This window comes from Anomalospiza imberbis, chromosome 9, assembly GCF_031753505.1.
Source record: "Anomalospiza imberbis isolate Cuckoo-Finch-1a 21T00152 chromosome 9, ASM3175350v1, whole genome shotgun sequence".
Lineage (NCBI taxonomy): Eukaryota > Metazoa > Chordata > Aves > Passeriformes > Viduidae > Anomalospiza > Anomalospiza imberbis.
In genome coordinates, this window is record NC_089689.1 from 17,702,924 (window position 1) to 17,724,808 (window position 21,885).

Sequence of the window (21,885 nt, forward strand, 5' to 3'; positions counted from 1 at the left end):
CTTACTATATTTGCTATGTTACGTCACACTGTTGTAGGTTTGAACTTTTTCCCGAGAATTGTATTTCCCAGAAATGGTGGAAGGGATTCAAGTGTTTATGTCTAGGATGAGGATGTCTCACATCTGTAACTGAACTTTGAATATGGATTTTCATCCAGCAGTATACTGTAATAATAACATAATCTGTATTCTATGATTTGTACTGTCTGAAACAATCAAAGATTCTTAGTATCATGAAAAAGTTGCATCTTAGGGGCAAAACAGGAGCTGAAGAAATATCTTCTTTTTCCCTCACAATATTAAGTTGCTAATATTTGTGATATTTTTGAATTCACATATATTACAGGATGTGTAATATATGTGTGTGTCTGCACAGTAATTGCAAATAAATAGGTAACTTTGAGTGTAACAAATATTTCAGTGTAATAAATAGGTAACTAATGGAAGAGTATGCATTTGAGCTGAACTATATGGTCTCTGGAGTGCAAATCTGCTAGGATGTACATAATCTAATGATCTTTCATTGTAACTGATAAACAACGATGCTCTTTTGGACAGTGCACATCTGAAGATGTTATGCTAAGAAAAATTATTTGTTTTTGCAGTGGCAGTTTGGGCAAATTTAACACCAGATCTTATTATGAGCCACACAAACTTTCAAATATCAGCTAATGTTGTTAAAGACCTCAGCTGCATGCTGGAAGTGCCACATTTCATTAACTGTGTGCTCTGTACAAACCTTTTCTAACAGTTTTGTAATATCTTAGCTTTCTCTTTTTTTTATTTTAGTGCAGTGATAATTTGAGTAATTTTGAAATTGATGACTCAATTGTAAGATCCACACTGCACTCATTCTTTGCTGTTTTCCTCTTTTATGTCACCAAGGCCAGTGACATGAAGGCATTCTAATATCTAATATTATGTTAATTGCAGTCTTACCTATATAGCCAAAGAAGAATTGTATGGTCAAAATCTAGCTTGAATTTATCATGAACTTTGCCATTTATATTGCAGTATTGAATCTTGGGTATTACTTCATGCTGTCTGATATTCATAAATGAGATCTTTCACATTCAATGAATTCCAGAAATTAACTATATTTTCCTCTGCACCTTTCTTTAGCAATGCTTTCCTGTAGTCCTTTAAAACATCTGAGTGAGCTATTTGATGTCACATAACTGAATTTGGTGAAAACATAACTGAACCTCTAAGAGGCAAATGTCTCTTCAAAATAGGTCACCCTTTGGGTAAAAGAAAATTTCCTAAGAAATGAAACCCCTGTAATGAAGAAAATAATTTTTTACTGAATTCTTTGTGTCAAAAAATGATCCAGCATGACTGAGGTGGTGTACATAAGTGACAAGTAACCAGCTGTGCTATGCCACTTATGATCAATGCTGATTTCTTGTAATGCCAATCCACTATTATTTATTAACTAGTAGTTAATAATTTTGCCTTCTAAATTTAAGTAGCTATTTTATCCTTCTCTACCATTGTACCACAGTTTGTTTTAGCTGTGACACAACCTGTGTTGTGATCCTTGTGCTTCTTACTCTATACAGGTAGACTCATAGTCTGCAACAAGGGTATTGTGTAGGCTGCTTACAAAAGAATTAATAAAATTAGCCATGTAAACTTGGGCAAGATATGGTTTGTTCATGTTGACAATGTGATAAAATTAGGCTTGACATGTTTTTTTTTGCATCAGAAACTATTTCATGCTGAATTTCCAAGCTAGACATTTTACAGCAAGATCTGAAATGCACAGGCCTGCCTTTCTTTACACCAGTTTATTCACCATTTGCTGAAGTAATTTTTGCTTCCAGCACAGGCATTAAAAAGGAAAGTAAATGAAGTTTTTCTCAAGGAAGCTAGAGCAGCTGGGGTTCAGAGGGCACCATGTTGGAATTTTTGTATTTTACTTAGGCGTTTGTAGACTCAGACCTGCTGTGATTCTATAGTTGCCCAACACACATGTACTAATTCTCTGCTTTGATCCTCTACTCTATTTCTTTATCCATTTCTGATGCTATTTGGCGAGTCAGTCTCCAGAAACAAGTAGAGTCTGGGGAAGACTGATTTCAAGTTTGATCTTTATGCAGTTCTTACATATTTTATAATTTTATGTCTAAATTTCAATACCTTTTGTGACAACCAGATGTTCTAGATCAGTGAGGGATAGTTTTACTGCAGAAAGGGCACACATCACCTTTGGACCGATGAATGTGTTTTGACTGGTATTTTCTTCAGGGGAGATGTGTTCTTTGAATACTTGCTTATGTCTCATGTTGGGTTTTTTTTTCTCACTTTTTTATTTGAAGAAATTAGTTAATTAGAGTGTGGTATATATTGATTTTCATTATGACCTTTTTTTTTTTTTTGTTTCTTCAACAATGTTGATGCAAAAGTAGCCATGGGCTATTTTGATGGAGGAGACTGGACACTAGTTATTAATTTGTGATACAGATCGGTGAGGGAGTCGACATTTTGGTTCCAGCAGTAGAGATTCTATCCATATATCCTGAGATTGTTTGGGGCAAGCTTTTTTTACTTTTCTTGTGAGACTCAGGGATATAATAGAGTTTTGATGCTTGAGCTTGTTCATAGGGTTTAGAGGAAACACAGGAAGCTGAAAGAGATGTTCTGGATGAAGGTAAAGCATATGGTTTTGATAATGCATTGGGGCTACAAGTCAGTATTGACTTTTTAGGCACTGTAGGTAACATGTGGGATGACACTGCAGAATGGTGACCATGGGGACAGGGACAGTGTTATGCGAAGGTGGATTATTCATATCTTACTTATACAGTTCATTGCTTGGAGGAAATTCTTTATGGTGAAATGTATTTGTTTTTATAAACTCATTCATTTGGAGTTCACAAGGGGGTCTAAATGAAATTAATCTTTCTTGAAATCACCTGCATTTTTGTTATTCAGGAGATACTTTTGCTGTTCTCTTTATAAAGAAGATAATTTTTTCCTTCTCCACAAATACAGTGTCCCAGTAAGCTTTAGGTTACCTATTGACGAGAGACCAGACTGCCAAGGGGTAATCACTCATTTTCTAAGCTAGATGCTCCTACTGCTCCCCTGAATTTGCTGTATTGGTCAAGTTACTGCTGAGTGGGCTACATCACTACCCACTGATCTGTCAGAGAAGTTACTGTGACAAAAAGAAGATAAAATAATTTTCAGATGATTGTACTGATGTCATGGCCATATGCACTGGAGCTTACGTAAGGCAAGGGGCAGGAGGAAAAGGTAGGCGTGGCAGATGGACCCATTGGGAACCCAAACATTGACTAACTTAAACATCTGGTGAAATTGCTCTGTTACTGTGCGGTATTTCTAGCCATTGAACAACATATTTTGGACTAATTTTTATGTTAGCAAACATATTTTGCATAAATAGAAATGGTGTAAACTTCTACATCTCTTTATTTGCTTTTTATTTAAATGAGACTAGAATTTTAAAATTACTCTGGCTTTGACATCCCCCAATATTTCTTTTAGTCTTAACCTAACTTCTTCAGGAAGGAATTTTAAAATTAAGTTATTGTTACAGGTTATTTAATTACATATCATATTTCAGATATTTTGTTTAAATAAACAACTAATCTGCATAAAACGGAAACCCAGGGCATGGACAGAAGTGTTGCTATTTTCTTATATGTGCCTAAAGAAATTTACTGACAAAAACTTCTCTTTCAGTCAAGCAAAACTGCTTTTTCTGCTTTATTTACAAAAGTAGGACACAGAGGAGGAAGTGATTATTATGTGCTCAAAAGAAAATGTGAAACAAATGCATTGTCAAAATGAGCAATGTATACCAGCTACTGAAAACAAGACCTAATGGACTCCCAAATGAAAGAATTTTATTAATGTGACTATGCCCAAGAATCACAAAACCAATAGGTGTTTCTGTTCCTCACCTGGTAATTAAAAATAAAAAAATGAGAGTTCATTGCCGCCTCTACTTTTTCCAGGCTTGATGACTAATTTCACATGGTTTTGCTTTGGTTTAACCAGTAAGACCATCTGACTGTGCTTATGGACAGGTTTTCCTATATTTAAGTTGGGCAGTCAGAATGGTGGAATAAGTTTACAGTGGAACAAATCACAAGCTGTGTTTGCATCTTAGTGCTTCAACTGCTGATGAAATACATGGTGGCTAAAAGACTGACAAACTGGGAAAGCAGCAGGATGAGGACAATCACCTGGAATCTTTTGTATAATTTGCTGTTGCGATACTCTATAACAAATGTGCATTACTCCCAGCTGATGCTGTTTCTGGTTAGGAACAAGGTGAGAGAATGGAGAATGTTGGCCTGAAAATTGGGGCTTCTGGTGGAGGAGGTTGTTACTGCAGGTGAGCACCTGATTGTGAGCCCCCAGATCAGAGTTGTGATAAGGAGGCTTGTGTCATCCATAAAAATACAAGCTGGAAATCCAGAAATTTTTTAATCTCTATAAAATGGCATTAAAAGAGTACTCTATACAGTTTTGAAATTGCTTACTTAAAAGATGCATAGAGGAAAAAGATGATCCAGAACTACCAAGATTATACCAATAGTAAAGAAAATGTCTATGACGAGAGCTGTAGAAAACCTAATGTGTATAATCTTTTCAAAAAAGGAATTTAGAAGGCACTCACTGTGCAGAAAAAGTAGAACATTGTAAAGGTGCAGTTAGAATGATGGACTGGCAGCTGAAATGAGACAAATGTTAAATGGCACTTACTTTACCATGAAACAACTTATTAAGTGGAATGGTATCTCTGTGTGCTTCATGTGTTCAAATCATGATCAGATGCTTTCTTGGGAAAACATTGAAAAAAACATAAATTATTCTGCTCAATATAAAAGTTGCTGGAGAAAATCAAAATGCTTTTTACAATAATACAATTCAAAGTGGTGTAATAGAAAACAGATACTCCTCCTGGATGTTTACACTGTGACTTTCCGATCCTGGATCACACTCCTTTGTTGTGCTCACACAGAGCTATTTTCACCACTGCAAAGTGAAATGAATTCAAATTTCTTATTTCCTCTCTGAGTAATCTGTAGAGTCTTCCTAAAAGTGGCCAGCTGATGCATTAACTGAGGGGCAGAGTTGACATCTTGCTGATGGATCCCAGTCCCAAAGACACATGGAAATTAAATTTAGTTAAATTTCACCTGTTGTCCTATAATGTAGGGTGAGAATGTTTAGAAATAGTAACCTGTAGTGGACAGGAAGAGGGTTTGTGGATGCCAGCCTGGTCAGGGAGAGAGAGATGGCAATTGTTTCTCACAGTGGCTTGTGAGAATTTTTAGGGAGTTGTTGGAATGTGATAACTTGTTAGTCTAAACAATCTGCAGGTGATGTTTTTCCACCTTGCTTTTCTGTTCCTCTCAAGGACGGTGTGTGAGAAAGATGCTTTTATTAGCTAACCAATCAATCAGAATGTACCATATCAGTCTATTTAAGCCAAAGTTTCCTTCCCATTAAAGCCTTCTTTTCTTCCTTTTTATGCTGTGTCTCTCGTCTGTTCTTGTGTCATTCTTGGCACAAGGGTGACAGAGGGTTATCTCCATAGGGAGCATGAAGAGGGATTTCACAGGACATTTGGATCTTTTTCTGTCTGGCAAGGGTAGATGGGTAGTGTTTCCAGAAGAGGACACAAAACTAAAGATTTCCTTTGTATCTGCGTTATTTGGTCAGTTGTGCATGGAACTGTTTCTCAAGATGGGATGACTTTTTATTTGCAGGTCACTTCTATTTGTCACAGTTTATTCTGTATTTCTGAAAGTCATAGATTCCCAAAAGGTGTGTTAATACACCTTAGAAAGGGATATTTATAAAAATATTAATAATAAATACTGATCATATATCATCTATACACAGAAGTGATATGTGGGGAGAAAGAATATTACAGAGAAAATACTTCATTTTGTAATTTCAGCAAATCAACATTGAAAAGTCAGTAGTATTTCCAGTAGAAGTTCCTTGAGTATTTTTAGGAATTTTACCAGTGGTTGAAAAAATCACTTAGAGATTTAGTAAAGGTAATATTTGCAAACAATGCATGAAATGAATAAATTATTTTCTTGTGAATATACACTTTGACTTGTTTACTACTTGTGAGTTTTGAGCATAAAAAACAAAAAATAAAGTTTCCTTTTATCTGCATACTTCCAATGATATGGGAGTTTTACTTTTAAAAATCTGCCATTTGTAAGCTCTTAAATTTGTGACTAATATTTTTATATGAATAATTTTTTTTTATTAGGAGACATCCACAATGTGAGATGGATATTTATTGCTTAAAAGACAATCGTTCTACTGTTGCAGGAGTGTAACTTAGTTTTACATTTTACACATAAGACCATGATCATTTACATAGAAGTAGAAAATTAACAACTAATGTTTCTGAATTTTTTTGCTACACAGATATTTTTAAATTCAGTGGATGTGTTTACAGTTAGCAACTTAATGCTCTATTTATAAAATCTTTAGCTAGATTTTGACAAAACAGATGGAGTCTGAAAAGCCAATTATGTGTTTTAAGATGAATGGGACATAGAAATGTCTGGTTAAGTAGCATGGCTATAAGTGAAGGAGCTATTACTTTTTATTGTATTATTGATTTTAGAGCCTAAGAACTTGTGTAGTAGAGTATGTCTTCGTGGGCTAAATATTTGTGCGAGTCTTCAACAACTACTTTAATTTTATTTCCTAACTGTGGGCCTGACTGCACCACTGTAGTGTTTGGAACTACTTCGGAAAGGATATGTACTTGGAACTCTTTCTAGTCTTTTGTTCAGTTTCAGATTTCAAGTGCCCACAAAATCCTCTGCAAACTCAAGTTCTTTCAACTGGTGGTTTTATTTTGTTTCTTATTGCTTTTCAGAGAATAAAAAAAATGCAGTCCTCAACTACTCATCACAGAGGAATTTTGTGTAAAAGGGGTGAACATATCTAGGAACAATGAATGAACCTCACTCAAGGCAAAATTACCCTTTGGATCAGGGTATCTCCCTGTTGCGTGCAGCTTTGGAGGTAAATTATTATTTGAAAATTTCAACTGAAATTTAGAGTTCTATCTATCCCTCCATTGATCATTACTGGCTACGATATGACATCCTCTTGGATAGTAATTCATGATGTGAAGCCCACATTCTGCTGCCCCTGAATTTTCTGTGTAGTCAAAACTTTAATATGTTAAACTTTCAGCAAGTTTACCATGAAAGAAAATATTTTGCAAGTTTAAAAGTATTCCCCAATTATGGAAATGGAGTGTGTGTAACTGCTTACACTACACATAGCAGTTGATTTGCTTGTTTTAGTTGTACTAATTCAATGTCAAAGGTTTGCTATTTTCTATTTAAACAATTTCAATAAGTTTTTGTTGTTATTCCATGTCATTAAGTTAGTGTAAAATAGTAGACAAGATGGCATCAGCAAGATACTTTGGATATTCAATGCCTACATTGTTGCACTTGCTATCAGTTTCCTTTCCCAAACTGTGATGCTAATTACTGAGAATGTGATTATAAATTTCGGCTTTATATTAGATTTCAATGTAGGGACTAAGAGCTTTGTGGAAGTATTTTTTATGATCTACACAATGTTTTCCATTGTATATTGAATGAAAATTTGTAATCTTTGTTCTTGTCAATATAATACTTTTTTGGCTTTTTGTTGAGTGAGCCACCTTAAAACAGTACAATTTTTTTGAATTTGATACAGCAATCGAGTCATCACTGAAAATTGTTTCTCGCACAAGCCTTTTTATTTATTCTTTTCCTCTTTGTTCATAGATTTAACATAGTCACTGTGTCCATCTTAAAGAGTATGAGGATGTGAAAGTGATTACATAACATTGTATTTTCAATTCAACTATAATTTTTTTGAGACTACATAACCCTAGTTGACTTTTTCTCAATGACGAGGCAATGAAAAATAGCATGCACTATGAGCAGTTAAACTATTCTCCCAATTCTTACATCTGGCTTATTGGTTTGCCTTGTTGGGCAGTGGAAGTTCCACTGGAGTGTGGTTGGAGAGTGCTCCAAGTTAGTCACATGGATTAGAGACTGCCATGACTTCAGGAGAATATGTTGTCTGACTGTAATGTACTTTTCTATATTGGTTTGTAGATATTTGTTTGCCATGAATTTTCAGGTTAAAAACGTACATGTGTGCCGAAGAAAAAGGGTGGCTAGGAGAACAGTATAGTGTTATGAAAGGATACATTCAGAGTTACTTTATTTTAAAGGGAGGCTTGTCAGGTTGCAAGCTTGGTTTGCTCCTTTGGTATCTCCTTATTCTGCAGTGCTTAGGCTCAGGTATGTGCTGAGCAACCACAGACATGCCTGTGAAATGCTTGTAGCTGCCAGACTTTGTTTTTTTTACAATTATCTATCTCCTTCATATTTTGAATTTCTTGGTTTCTTTCCTGTGGCATAACTTTACAAAGTAAATGACACCTGGACAGATTTGAAATCCAGTTATCTGGTGTTCATTCAAGTTAATTATGGCTGTCTGTGGAGGAGCCTTTAGTTGTTGTCATGAGCAATGATAGTCAGAAGTGACTTGTGTGCTTAGAACTTCACAGTTAACCATTTACCAAAGTTATTTGAAAGCTCTAATGGAAGATAGAGGTTTTGAGAATAAAGCTGCAGGTTCCTTGGGAAATAATTATCTGATCACTTCTGTACAGAAACAGAATTCCATAACAATTACTGAAGGGGTTAGTGATTGTTACACTGTGGTTCATGAATGTTGGTAGTCTCTCAGAAGCTTAATGTTGATGGGATTTTGCAATGTTCTAAGTGCTAATTCAAAGAAAAAGAAAATAATTTGTGGTTGTGATATTGCATTTGTTCACATGAATTTCATTTAAAAATATCATGGAAAAAGAGTAAAATTGAGGGGGAAGCAGGGGAGCACAAAAAAGTCCTTTGTAAAGGGTAAATAGTATGCCAAAATTTGAGAATACTTTTGAACTTAAGGATTGAAACAGTCAATAATTTAATGCACTGCTAATACTGGATGAGTTTTCTGTATTCATCTTGCAAATTGACAATGTCTGGGAAGCTTTTGTTCTCCACATTATCTGATTCTTCCAAGAGTCGTTGTGAAGTATTCCTTCAAGAAAAGTGGCCTCCCTTATTGGATTAATTAAGAGATCCTCTAAAATGGGCCATTTTGGACTTCTGACAAATGATTATGGAAAAAAGAGGAAGTATTAGAATTTGTTAGAGAAAAGCCTGTTTTCATAAATTCTGGATAGGGAAATTTTGGCCCAGCTCAGTTGTTTATTGTTGTCTTTGTTAATGATGCAGATAATTTATTTTCATTCAATTTTTTGTTCCAGTAGAACTCATTATAAAAGAATAACACAAATATCTATGGCTAATCGAAGACATCTGTTCTAGCGCAACAGACTGTGTGTCCTCATGCACATGCATGTGCACACATACTCATGCCCTGTGTAGGTAAAGGTGTGGTTGAGAGATATTTGGCCCTCAAGCAGGGGTTTCTACCTGTGGATGCAGACAAATATCTGGCAAAAAAACTTTGTGTAGAAGTACAACATGCAGTGGGTCTCCTGGCCTTTTGTTGTTTCTTTTCATCCTGTTCTAAAGCTGCAGATATATTGTTTCCTGACTTCCTGCCAGAACCCAGCAAAAAGTCTCTGGCTACAAAGTGTGAGAGATTAAAAAGAGAATGACTTTTGAAGGAGGAGGCTGCTTTAAATTATTCAGAGATCCTCCCTCTTCCTCTGTTCCTTTTCTTGATGTTTTGGATCAGCAGTGCATTTCTAGCTGTAAATGTCTTTAGAAAATATGTTTTCAAGGAACAAGTTCAGTGTGTAAGAATCTTTGAAACTAAAGCATAGAGAAGTAATTTTTGCTTCATTGAATGCAGTATAATAGAAAAGTGTCACTTTCATTTGGAAATATGAGGCTTCACTAAATATACAAGTTCTGCATAATCTTTTAAAATCCTTGTAAAGAAAAAAAGCCTTTCTGAAGAACAAACATGGGATTGGGATTTGCCACAGTAAATGGTTTAACTTCCAACTTTTGCATCAGGGTTCATTTGGTGATCCTTTTGGCAGTGAAAAAATATAGTTTTCCAAGAGCTCTCTAGGAAGAGAATACTCCCTGAGGGTGCTCAGGCATTTTGAAGAAAATAAAAACTGAGTTAAATCTTCACCAAAAACTTGAACTGGACCCAAACTTAACATTTCTTGAAGCTTGAAAAATTTGGAATGCTTCCTTCCCCCCCACCCCCACCTTATTACTTTTCATTTTTTTGCTCTTCTGTGTTTCTAGGATCTGCCCAAGATGTGAGCTATGTGTTGCTGGAGTTCTGTACCAAAGAGGGGCAATATTAGTGTGGTATATTTTGGCCTGCTTACAAGAGCAAAATTCTCAAAAATCTTAGGAGGGAACTTTTCCTTGTCAAAACAGCACAACTCTTTGCAAAAATCAAAATCTTCAAGTATTATTTCAGCAATAATAGCAATTGTTTATAATTTAAGAAAATTATTTACAACCATTTCCCTTCCTTTCCTGTGCCAATTCTAAAGTAGTTAACATAATTACCTTATAGTAAGATTATTTGTATATTTAGCATTTATGTATAGAACTGCAGTGGACTATAACAAGAAATGGAGATTTAAAGCAAAACAGGATGAGAAAAAAGCCCATACTTAAAAAGAAAAAAAATATTTTCTTAAGCTTTTTACATTTGTTCATTCCTAATATTTGCCTGAATTGAAAGTTAAGAATTCTGCATAGTTGACTGAGATGTCAAAGTGCTGTTCTTGTAGATTTAAATGAACTAAGAATCTGCCAGCACACTCTCCACTTGCCTCTTGCACATTTTTCTCAGTATGTACTCTGCCAGTTTCTGAATGCAATAAAATCTTCAACATGCCAGACCCTGAGTGTAAACCTAAATAGCTCTGGCTTGCAGATATCAAACCAGTGAACTAAGCTCTTGAGAAATTCACCCTGTAAAACTTTTCTTGCTACTGGAGGTTTTTTCCTTCTGAGATTCAGTAAAATGAATCACTAAGGACTTGTACAGTTGTGTTGCGATGATAAATTGCTGTTTTAATGAAAGATAATAATAAAAAAGGATTTCTTTCTCAAATATAAATAATTTTGGAATCATGGCTTCCTCAGGGACGAGCAATTTTCACAGCCAGAATGTACATTTACTTTCTGACAGCCTGTCTGAATCTTCTTGATGGCAGCTACCCTGAAATTGCTGTAGGCCTTTGGAAAAATTAACTGGTTTTGTTTATTTAAAAATATTATTTCAAAGATTTAGCTAATTTTCTTTCCATTATGATTGGAGATGTTTAATAACATCTCTGTTACTTATCTGTAATATGCCTCCTGAAATTGTTGTTCCTTTGGTATGGAGATATACTTCCCAAAGGCATGAATTTAACTTAAGAAAAAAAGAAGGAAATTAGGGGTGGGAAATAACCTTCTAGGTGACTTAGTTGGATTTGATGCCATTGCATAGTTGCAGAGAGCAGATGAGGATTTGGGAGAGGGGAGTAAGTGCATTGTGTTCCCTCGTTATACCTGACTAATTGATTTTACTTCTACAGATTTTTTCCTTCTCTCATGAAGCTCGCTTGGGTCATCCTGTACAGACAATTTGTATCTTTGCATTTTGATGTATAGTGCTTACGCCAGACCTGCAAAAATTAAGGCATGGATGTATCCCCATTTTGCTTATTTACACGCTCTGATGCTTTTCTTTGGGTGCTTTTCTTTGAGCCTATGAAAGTTTTTCTTTTGCAGCATTGCTTGCTTACGCGTAGATATAGAATGGTGGCCCATGAAATCCATCAGGCAAAAGCCATTCTTATGGATGAGCTTGCACTTTGAATGTGTCTAGAAAAGTGATGTGGAAGGACAGCCCCAAAACCACTGCCTGGTCCTCAGTGCTAAGAATGTTGAACTCATTTATCTTAAAGAGGAACAATTTAGAATTTACCTAAAGTGGATCTACCTTCTCTACAGGCACTTCTTCCAGATAACTATCTTCCCAGATTAGCTGTTAATCACAGTTTTTCCTGGCTGTGTATACAGCCAGAATCGGGGCTTTCACAAGTCTGCAAGGCTCTCTGAAAGAGTAAGTGCAATGTTGCTTTAGATGAGCTGACAATTTTGCCTGCAGCATCAAAATCACTTTTCCCAAGTCGTTGCCATTAACCATTTTTCTCGCCTTCTGCCTGATTAAAAAAAAAAAAAAAAATAGGCAGCTGCTCTTTAAATTAAAATCTATAAATTTTTATATGTAAAGGGAAAATTCACACAACCAGTGTGATCCACCTAATTCAGCAGGCTAACCTGTGTCCCAGGTTCCTTTTACTGCCAGCTGAGAGAAAAGGACAGTCTCCAAGGGAACTACCAGTGTCTTTATATTGCCTGCACAGAAACTAAGGAGTCTTCTTCTGCTAAAGCAGGTCCCTAATTATTAATGATGTGCAGTAACCCTGATTATCATCCTTCCAGATTATCACTTGATGCTTCTGTTGTTTGCATTTACCAAATGTCACTTGATTTGAGAGTTTACACTGAATCATCTCAGAGCCTTTGCACAAAGCCTCAAAGTTACTTGTCTATCAGTTTGACTAGAGAACCCTTGAAGAGGAGTCCTGATATACTTTTTACATGAAAAACAACTTGTACTTGCTGGATTATGTGTAGGGTTTTCTTATTTGTTATTTTTTCCATTGTAATGTAGGATACAGCTTTTTGTTTTAATACCCTTTTGTCACATGGATCTTTACCACACCAAGGTTCAATATTCTTGGCCAGGTTCTTTCCTGTGAAAGGTGATGAGCTCAGGAGAAGATAAGTGACACAGAGCAGAGCTGGTGGAGAATTGTAGTGCATATCATGCAATCTTTGCTTGAAATATTGAAGTATTGAAATATTTTAGAACTGGAAATCAAAATTATTATATTTCCTGGTTTAAAATTTAATAAGGAATTAAGATTGTAGGATACACTTTATTTTGAACAATTCACAGCTGTGGGTCACTCTAATGATTGTTATACCAGTGCCATTTGGCAAAGCAGAGCACACAGAATGCTTGATCGCTGTATATATGAACAAGGCTGGATATTTGTTCTATATCATTTAATAAACACTAAAAAAGTATTTATAAATAGAAGAACAATAAAAAATGCTACCATATGCTCAAAGTAATGATCAGGAGTTTACCCTCACTCATGAGAAAATGTTTTGGATCCAATCTTGTCATACCATATGGACAGGGATGAGGAAAGAAAAAAATTGTGTGCATTTCATGGGAATGTAGAATTTTCACTCCATTATGAAAAAGAGAAAAGGAAAAAATAATCAAGTAATCAAGTTTAAAAAACTATTTCTCAAACCAAAAAGCCCTGCTGCATTTATTGCAATATGCATTTTTTACCTCAATACCTTGCCAGTAATGTATCTCAGATGCAGTAACAGGCAAAAACATATAATTTATCACATTATTTTAAAATTGTTTGCATAGAAAGCTTTTTCTTTCTTTGGGATTTCGTTATTTAGGGAGAGAGAATTTGAAATTTATTTCTTTCTAATTTTCTGGTGTAACTTTCAAGTCCAAACTGTCAGCCAATGTAGAAATTGGCAGAACTCCATAGGGTTCAGAAGAGTTCTGTTGGTTCACACCATCTGAAATGTCACCACTTATTTTATTTTTGCTAATGATATTGTATAAAAAAATCACAATTGAATACAGATAAATTATTTGTAATATAATTCCAAAGTTTTGTGGAGAAAATGTTTCTTTTATGTCACAAAAGTCTGTCCTAAATTGTTTAAGTTAAGCTCAAAATGAAGAAACATGAAATGGAAAACCCTAGAAATAGAATTATTCAGTTTTATTATCTGAGTACTTAGCACTTTGCTTGAATGATAATGTTTTTCTTAATATGTAAGGCATAGTTTCTGCATGATTTCAGTTGTCTTTTCCTTCTTAAAAGAGAAATGAGTATTTGGATAAGGTAGTGAACCGATAAGGGGAACAAAAGAGGTATTTTTTTTCTCTTCAGAGATAATGAGAGAAAGCAAGTGCCCAGAACCAAGTGTCTCTGTCAAGAAGTCACACTTTTAGGGTCCTAGGAACTAATAAAGTGGAAGAACAAACAAAAAAACTCAATGAAACAGAACCAACCCCCAAACCTTACCTGCCTAAAATAATAAAATAATCTTAAATCCCAGACAGTACTATAGTGTTCCCAACTTTCCTATTAGAGCAAGATATCAAGTTTTACATTGCTATACTGATTTAAATGTATGATTTTAGAAAATGTACAGAAGCAGCATGGCCTAAGTAGAAAATTCTGTTTGCTATTACGCAATGTCATTCTTTTTCCATAGACTAATTAATGGAATTTTTAGGGAATTTCTCCATGCCTGTTATTTGTCTCCCTGATAAAGACTGATTTCACATCCTAAGCAAGAGCTGTAAACCAGAAGTACTTAGAGCATTAGCAGTGGTCCCACAGAACATAAATATAAGGTTATGATTCCTTCTTTACAATAAATGAGTTGGTAGGATTGGAAGGAGTATCTTTGCAGTAGAGTTTTAATTTGAAGTTAAAATTTAACCAAACCTTACAGCAACTGCAGATTTTTTTATGGATTTAATAGATACCACAATTGCCACTCTTTAGCTGAAATTGCTTAGTACTGTGAATACATGTATTTTTTATACATGCAGGCATACATTCTTCACACTTTGCCATGTGTTGACACATCATATATATTTCTCTGCACTAAACAGTGCAGCTACCACTCATTTCCCCTCACACCTGTCTGAAAATTCCATGTTTTTTCCATCTGTATTTTTATTCTGTCGAGAAAAAAAATAGCCTCACCTTTATACATTAAGGTTTTGCCTTTACTGGTAGGTGTGGTGTATCCTTAGTTTAGCTACACTGTGCTAATTAGCAAAAGAGAGAAATCCAGCCCAGAAGAAGCAGTTATCTGGTCAAATCACTGTTAGAGCAGTTAACCACTTCATGGATGTGCAGCAGAATAAATTGCATCCAGGAAAATGGTAGTTAACTGCATGGTCAGCTAGTGGCACCATAGCTATATTGCTTAGCAATTCCTGAGCTGGGTAGTTTAAATCAAATACAAATACACTTAGACCATGCTATGGAGTCATGATGCCAAGATGTGACTTATTTTCTTTAAGCATAACAGCAGAAAAGACAGTCCTGTTGTAAAGAAATTTCCCAGTCAATTTACATGTCTGTGCAGCCTGGGTTACCAGCACAGCTGGAAAGCCAAGGCTTCCAGGACTGGTGCACAAAATGTGAAAGCTCTGACAGCAATGAATTCAGCTGAGGCTCCTGGGGCCTCACTCTGCATCACTTCAGGTGCAGGAAGAGTGTTGGTGTTGGGGCTGCCATATCTTACTGTCCGCGCTCTGACTCCAAAATGTTCTGTCTGGAGTCTCTGATGCTTCAGCTTAGCTTCCATTCAGGCTTTTGGCACTTTCCTGTAGGGCTCTGAGGACTTTCAGGCCCCTGATTCTTAGGAAGCCTCACTTAGTATGGTTGGAGAGGGCTGCAGAAGCCTGGGTCCCAGCCAGGAACCACCTGGCCCTGGTGGGTACTCTGCCAGTGCACTGATGGAAGTGTGTTGAATTTCTGAATACACTTTAATTTTGACACAGTTTCCCTTTCAGTTTAGTTAGAAAATTCTTTAACATTTCTATTTATCAATGTCTTGTGAGTATGTTTAAGTTTTAGGTTTCTTTTGGTATACAATTTAAATGAACTTTTCTGAATAATTTTCCTCATTGAAAGATGATGCAAATGCCTTTGAATTTTGCTTCATTACCACAGTCCTGAATTTGCACATCAACTGAAGGAATGCCTAACATTGAATTGCCAATCCTTAATAACACCAGCTTGGATCAATTGGTGACTTAAGAGGTTTGCTTAATACACTGGAAAAAAATCTAACTTCTAATTCTGATTGAAATAATCTTATTTTTTTTTCTTTTATCCTTGGTTTAGAGACTCACTAAAAGAAAGAATATATACAAAAAAGAAACAGTAGGAAGAGTAGGAACACTAGGGATGTTTTTAACTCAGAGATATCAAGCTTATAACCTTTGATTGCTCAGAAATGCACAGAAAGAAATCCAGATAAGATTAGTGAAAACTCAGAGGAAGTGACAGAATATTGTCTGCTCTAGCATGTTGGCTGAGTAATGAATAGCTTAGCGTTGAATAACAATAAGCATATTTTAAAATTTATATCTAAAATCTTAGTTTCTATAAACTCTCTTTTAGTGTGTGCTCTGTAAACACATTATTAAGAGTAGCTCACTGTGAGTGTGTGTGATTTGTAAGCACTCCAAAGTACCCTCTGTGCAAGTGGGTTCTCTTTTATCTTAGTTTCTAAATGGAAGCACTTTACATTATTTGAACATTCATATCTGAGTACAGATTTTAAAGTCTCAGTTACTTTTACATTCTTTAGTCTGATGTCTCTAACATATGTCAAGATGATTAGATTTAATTGTATCTACATTTTACTCTTAACAGTAATTTCTCAGTGTTTGGTGCACCTAATTAGTACTTCCCAAAGTTTTTGAAGTTACCCAGATTCTGTTTAGTGGTCACTGTTTTAGCTTTCTAATGTGGTTTATTCTTAACAGCTCTCTTCAGGATAAAGTATCATTTGGCAGACAAAGTTCCTAAAATTCAGGTATTGTAAGTTCAGCTGAAAGCTGGTGTGGATGGTTTTTGTCTGATGATCAGTGACCCATGTTAATCTCTGTTTGATGAGGTGAATTTGTCCCTTTAGCTTTATAATGACCTTCTATTCCCTTCATATCCTGTTTTCAAATATGTTCAGGTATTGCAGTCATTGGGGATCCAAAAGCACAATGAGCTCAGGGTTACCTTGCTGTGTGTGTATGCTGCCTTCATCTTGTCCATATGTCTTGGGTTTATATCTGTTTCTGGAAAGCAGACATGACATAGATCAGCTTCTTTACAGAAAGATCCATTGGGGAAGAAAAAGGTACCTGCATCTGTCCTTCCTGCGGCTTCAGGGAGCTCTGTTGTTTCAGAGAAATACTATTTCATTGAAGTAGTCACTGCTGTCTTTTCCCATTGTAAATTACTGTGACAAAATTAATGTTCATATGGTTTTATCCCACTGATGTTTCTTCTGTTAGGTTAGAATTTGGTTTCATATCTTAATCTTTCTGGGCTGTATCTGTGCATTTCTTATTCTGTGTTCTTGTGTAAAGAGGCTTTTTTCTGCAGAAAGAATTTGTGGTGACTTATTCCCTCAGAATATTTTAATTTATAGAAAAGCCTAATGCTAGTTACTCTTGCAGTACCTCAATTGTAATTATTGTGAAAGGAAATGTAGTGCAATTTTGTTTCAGTTTGCTAATTTCCATGCTGTTTTTTTTGGCTCAAAATCTTCAGTGTACCCTCCCAAAACAGAGGAAGAATCCAGATTTCTATTTCATTTAAAGAATCTCTGAATAGATGAGATTTTAATTTTTGAAAAGTATTTTTAGTCTCTGTATACTTTTGTCATAAGCATTGCTTTTTAAGGCTAGCATAAGAGCATGCTGTGCAAATACAGGCAGAGATATGCATATGACATGGTAAAGGATTTGTGCTAGATACTGTGCCACAAAGGTTTGTTGCAGGTCCTTCACAGTGCATACTGCATACTTGTTTCCATGGAATTTATGAAAGCTATATTTTATTAAATTTTTCTTTCTATATTTAGTTGAAAAAGAATCCTCACAGCTTTTATTTTTGCCCACAGTTATGCTTCTTTCAATAGCAGCACTCTTTGCATGTACATGCTACGGTTCAAAGGTGTATGGCCTCATAACCTGTTACAGGAGTCATCAAAGGACTTGGAGTTCCCATGGGAAAACTTAGAACTTCCCTGAAAGAAAAAAAAATACCCTAACTTCCTCAGTTTCTCCACTTGTACCTGTTTGGTCAGTGTATACAGGCTTGAAAAACAGCACTGTTGTTAAAACTTTCCTAGTCTTTATAGATAAACTTTTTTTGTGTCTCTAAGCTTCTGTTTCTTCTCCTGTCTTTCCTGTGTCATCCTTTCCACTCACATGTATTTTAATGGAACGGTGGTAGATAACAAGCAATTAGATCTTCATCTGTTAAGATTTACTTGTACAAAACCAGCTTGGTGATCATCCCCACTATGTATGTCCTTGAAAACAGCATTCAAGATCCATGATTTGAAATCATTCTTTACTGGTTAAGAAATTGTGATAGATTGGCAAATCGTCTGCTGGAAAGAGTTCATGGTATGGTAGATCTTGCATAGCTTAGGGTTTTTGGAAGTCTTAATTTTGAAGGGGCCTGCATATTAATTTAATTTGAAATAGACTAATTTCATGTAAAGCAGTTTTAAGGTCTACATGATAATCACTTAAATGCCTCTTTTAGAGGCTTGTATTCATTTGTTTCTTGCTTTATGATATTAAATGTTCTTAGAAGTCTATTTCATATTTAGTCATTAGCAAAGTGCTGAGCTTTTCTGGGACCTTCTCAGTTCTTCTAAGGTCACAGAACATCCCTTCAAGGTCTTAATGTGCCTGAAAATATCTGCTTACTAGTTTCAGACTGTCTGTGGTCAAGAGCCTTTGTACTGGATATATTCCATTGGCATAAGATAATTTGTCTTTGTTCAGAAACTATATCTGGCTCAGAGAGAGGAATCACACGCTCTAGAAGTATTCAAGGCTGTATTGCTAATCACTTAGCTTCCCCCTCTTTCCTTGTGTCGTCGAGTCTTAGCAGAATAATTTGGCCTGCCTTGGCCAAAATGAGTGGCACCATGTGTCCACTGTGTTAGCATCTTGCTGGAAGGCTTTTCCAGCTTAATCTGCCAGAATAAAACTAATGTTATCTACTGAACTGATTAGTTCCCGAGGATACCTTATTTAGTTAAGCTTAGCTCTGGTTCCTGTGGAGACTTTATTTAGTTAAGCTTAGCTCTGATTCTTTCAGACAAGTCTTCACTAAAGTAGCCAAGGTTTGCTGGTTTTCTTCTTGTGGAGTCCTCAGACTCCTGAGCCCTTTGCATTGTGAAGGAACTGCTTCTTCCTATTGTATGTTCCAGTTTGAGAACACTAGGAATCACAAGACAAATGTCTTAAAAAGGAGTCTTACTGAAAATAAACTGGCTTTATGTGTGTCTGAAGGTACATCTGGATTTACAGTACAAGTTATAGTGAACACTGAAAAAATTTCAGACTTTAGATAATAACATCACTTTGGATTATTTTGCTGGTTTTTAGTTTTATTTTGGTTGGATGGGTTTCTTTTTAATGAATGATGTCTTAAAAACAGATAATGAACACTGAAGAGTGAATTTTGTCTTAGAAATGGACTAGTACCATTTTGAAGAAATTACATCTACTTTAAAAACAGAGGTGTAGTAAAATGTTATTAATTTTGTGGCTATCCTGTTTGAAAATATGTACTTACATTTCCATACTGATGAATGATTCTAGTGACTGCTTGCCTGAGAGAGGTAATATTTTGTTTGTGTGTGAGTAATGAGCTGTTGTAACCAAGTTCTGGGAGTGATAGACGTACTGTAAATATAACACAGGTTTTAGGATTTTGTTTGAAGTCTCAAAATATGCTTTAGGGCCATGATAACAACAGAATTGTTACGACAGTGCATGCATGGAAATACATGTAGGAAGGTGTAGTATATATTTTTCAGAGAAAGCCAAGCCATCATACCAGCAATAATTACTATAATGAAAGGTATGCAGAAGCCAAGAGTCAGTATTGGTACAGAGAATTAAACCATTTCCTGATTTAGACATCTCAAAATTTTTGGGTACAGAGTTCTTAGGAATTGACATGAAAACAGTGTTATGTTTGTGTTTTCCAGAAGATATATTGTGGATAAGATTTGTCAAATTACAGAACAGACAATTTTTACTTAGTTTTGAGTACTTCATAATGCTCTCACAATTTCTCTTAGCATCGTTTTAGCATGGAACCTATAATAACAAGAGATATTGCCATTTTACTTGTAAGGAAATCTTATTTCCTTTCTGTTTGTCTGTGTGGATGTCAAAGAGTGAATTCCGTGGGTGTTGATAGTTGTGAAAAGATTATTACTATGATTCTGAAAATCCTTCCTTATGCCAGATATGTTATACTGGCAACTGGAGCTGTCAGATCTGCTAGCAGATGTAGAAAGGGTCACTCCTAGCACAGAGACAATTTGGACTGTTTTGCAGAGATTTTGTCCTCTTTTTAAAATTGCAATTCGTTTGTATCCTTCTTGACATGTATTTATGGAATGCATTTCAGCATGTTTCTTTTCTGCTATAGATTGCTTGTCACCATTAGTTTTTTGTTATGACAGCAGAGGTTATACATGTTCTGACCAAGCTCTCTTGGTTTCCAGTTCTGATAGAAACATCTCTTTTTGTCTTACTTTATTTATTTTAAATTCAAAGTCTGTGAGCTTTATGCTGTTTTTGTCTTAAAAATAAATGGAACAATGAGATTAAGTTTAGTATCTCTTAATATCATTGTGGGTTTGTAATTTTCAGTCTCTATTTGGTAACACCATGCATCCACAGTAGTGCCATATGCACAGTGTATCAAAGTAGAAAGGAATTTATGATACTGAAAATCTTTCATGTTTCTCATATTTTAAATACAGCATTCAAACATCCTTCTTCATAATCCTTATTTTACTGTACTATAAATAGCAGTCCCATAGGTGTGTTTGCTGATCTTTTAAAGACATCAACACCACTGAGGTCACAATAAAGGTGTCTTGTATTTCCTATTCATTATATGAAACTTAGATTTCAGTTTCCTCTTTTATTACAGATAATAAGCACCCAGGAGGCAGGGCTGTCTGCTGGGCCAGAGCTGGTGCTGGGTGTCCTGCTTGGAGCATGGTCTGCAAAGGCAGGCATTAGTTATTTATTTACAGTCCCAGCCTGCAGAGCTGCAGCTTCTCAGTCAAGCTTAGAGTTGACTGTTTTAGCACTCTACAAGCCTCTTTCTAGGTCCTAGATGTCTCTCTAAAGTTGCAGTGTTTACTAACTTCCTGATTTGCCAGTTCATGAGACCTTTACCATAGAAAACAGAGAGCACACAGAGCTCAGAGACTTAACATAGTTGTTAGAAGTAATTTTCATATTAGCGCAATGTCATCAGCATGGACACTTCCTTTTGTAACAGATTTCTTGAAACTGCTGCTGTCAAAACCTGCTATGTTATTTAAGTGACGGTAGAGCCATTCTCTTGAGAACTATTAGAATCCAAAAGACTGAAGATGCCATTTCGCATACGTCATTCTCAAAGCTCAAAGAGAAAGTATTTTTCTGACATTCATGGTTGTTAACACATTTAAGAAAAACAGTTTTATTGAGGTTTAGAAAACTTTTATTAAGTAACAAAGACTGATCAACATGGAAATGTTAAAGGTTTCATATGTTGTAGGTGATCATTCTTCTAATGTACATTAGAAGAGATATCTGTCAGTGTTATTATCCAAATGGATTTATAAACATTAAATACATCTCCCCATAAAGCATAAATAATGTAGCTCCATTTTGACTTTTCTGAAAGCCCCTATAAAAGTGAAGAATGTTGATTTATAGTATTTTTGGCTGGCTTCCACATGTAGGTTGAAGGATTTTAAACAAGATTAGTCTCTCTTTGCAAGATCATGGTTTCTCACCAAACACTGATGCTTTGCCATTGCTTGAATTTCTAAATTTATAAAATCTGATAAGGCCTGTCTGTCAAATGAGAGCTACTCACAAGTTGGGATGTGGTGC

General features: G+C 35.5%; 1 long non-coding RNA gene across 1 annotated transcript in view; it reads left to right on the forward strand.

Moving 5' to 3' along the window:
- The first annotated feature begins 6,896 nt into the window (after nt 1-6,896).
- Nucleotides 6,897-21,885, forward strand: part of LOC137479478 (uncharacterized) — a 73,934-nt gene continuing 58,945 nt past the window's right edge. The window contains exon 1 of the long non-coding RNA XR_011002278.1: nt 6,897-7,041. This is a non-coding gene — a long non-coding RNA (uncharacterized lncRNA). The remainder of the gene's footprint in view (nt 7,042-21,885) is intronic.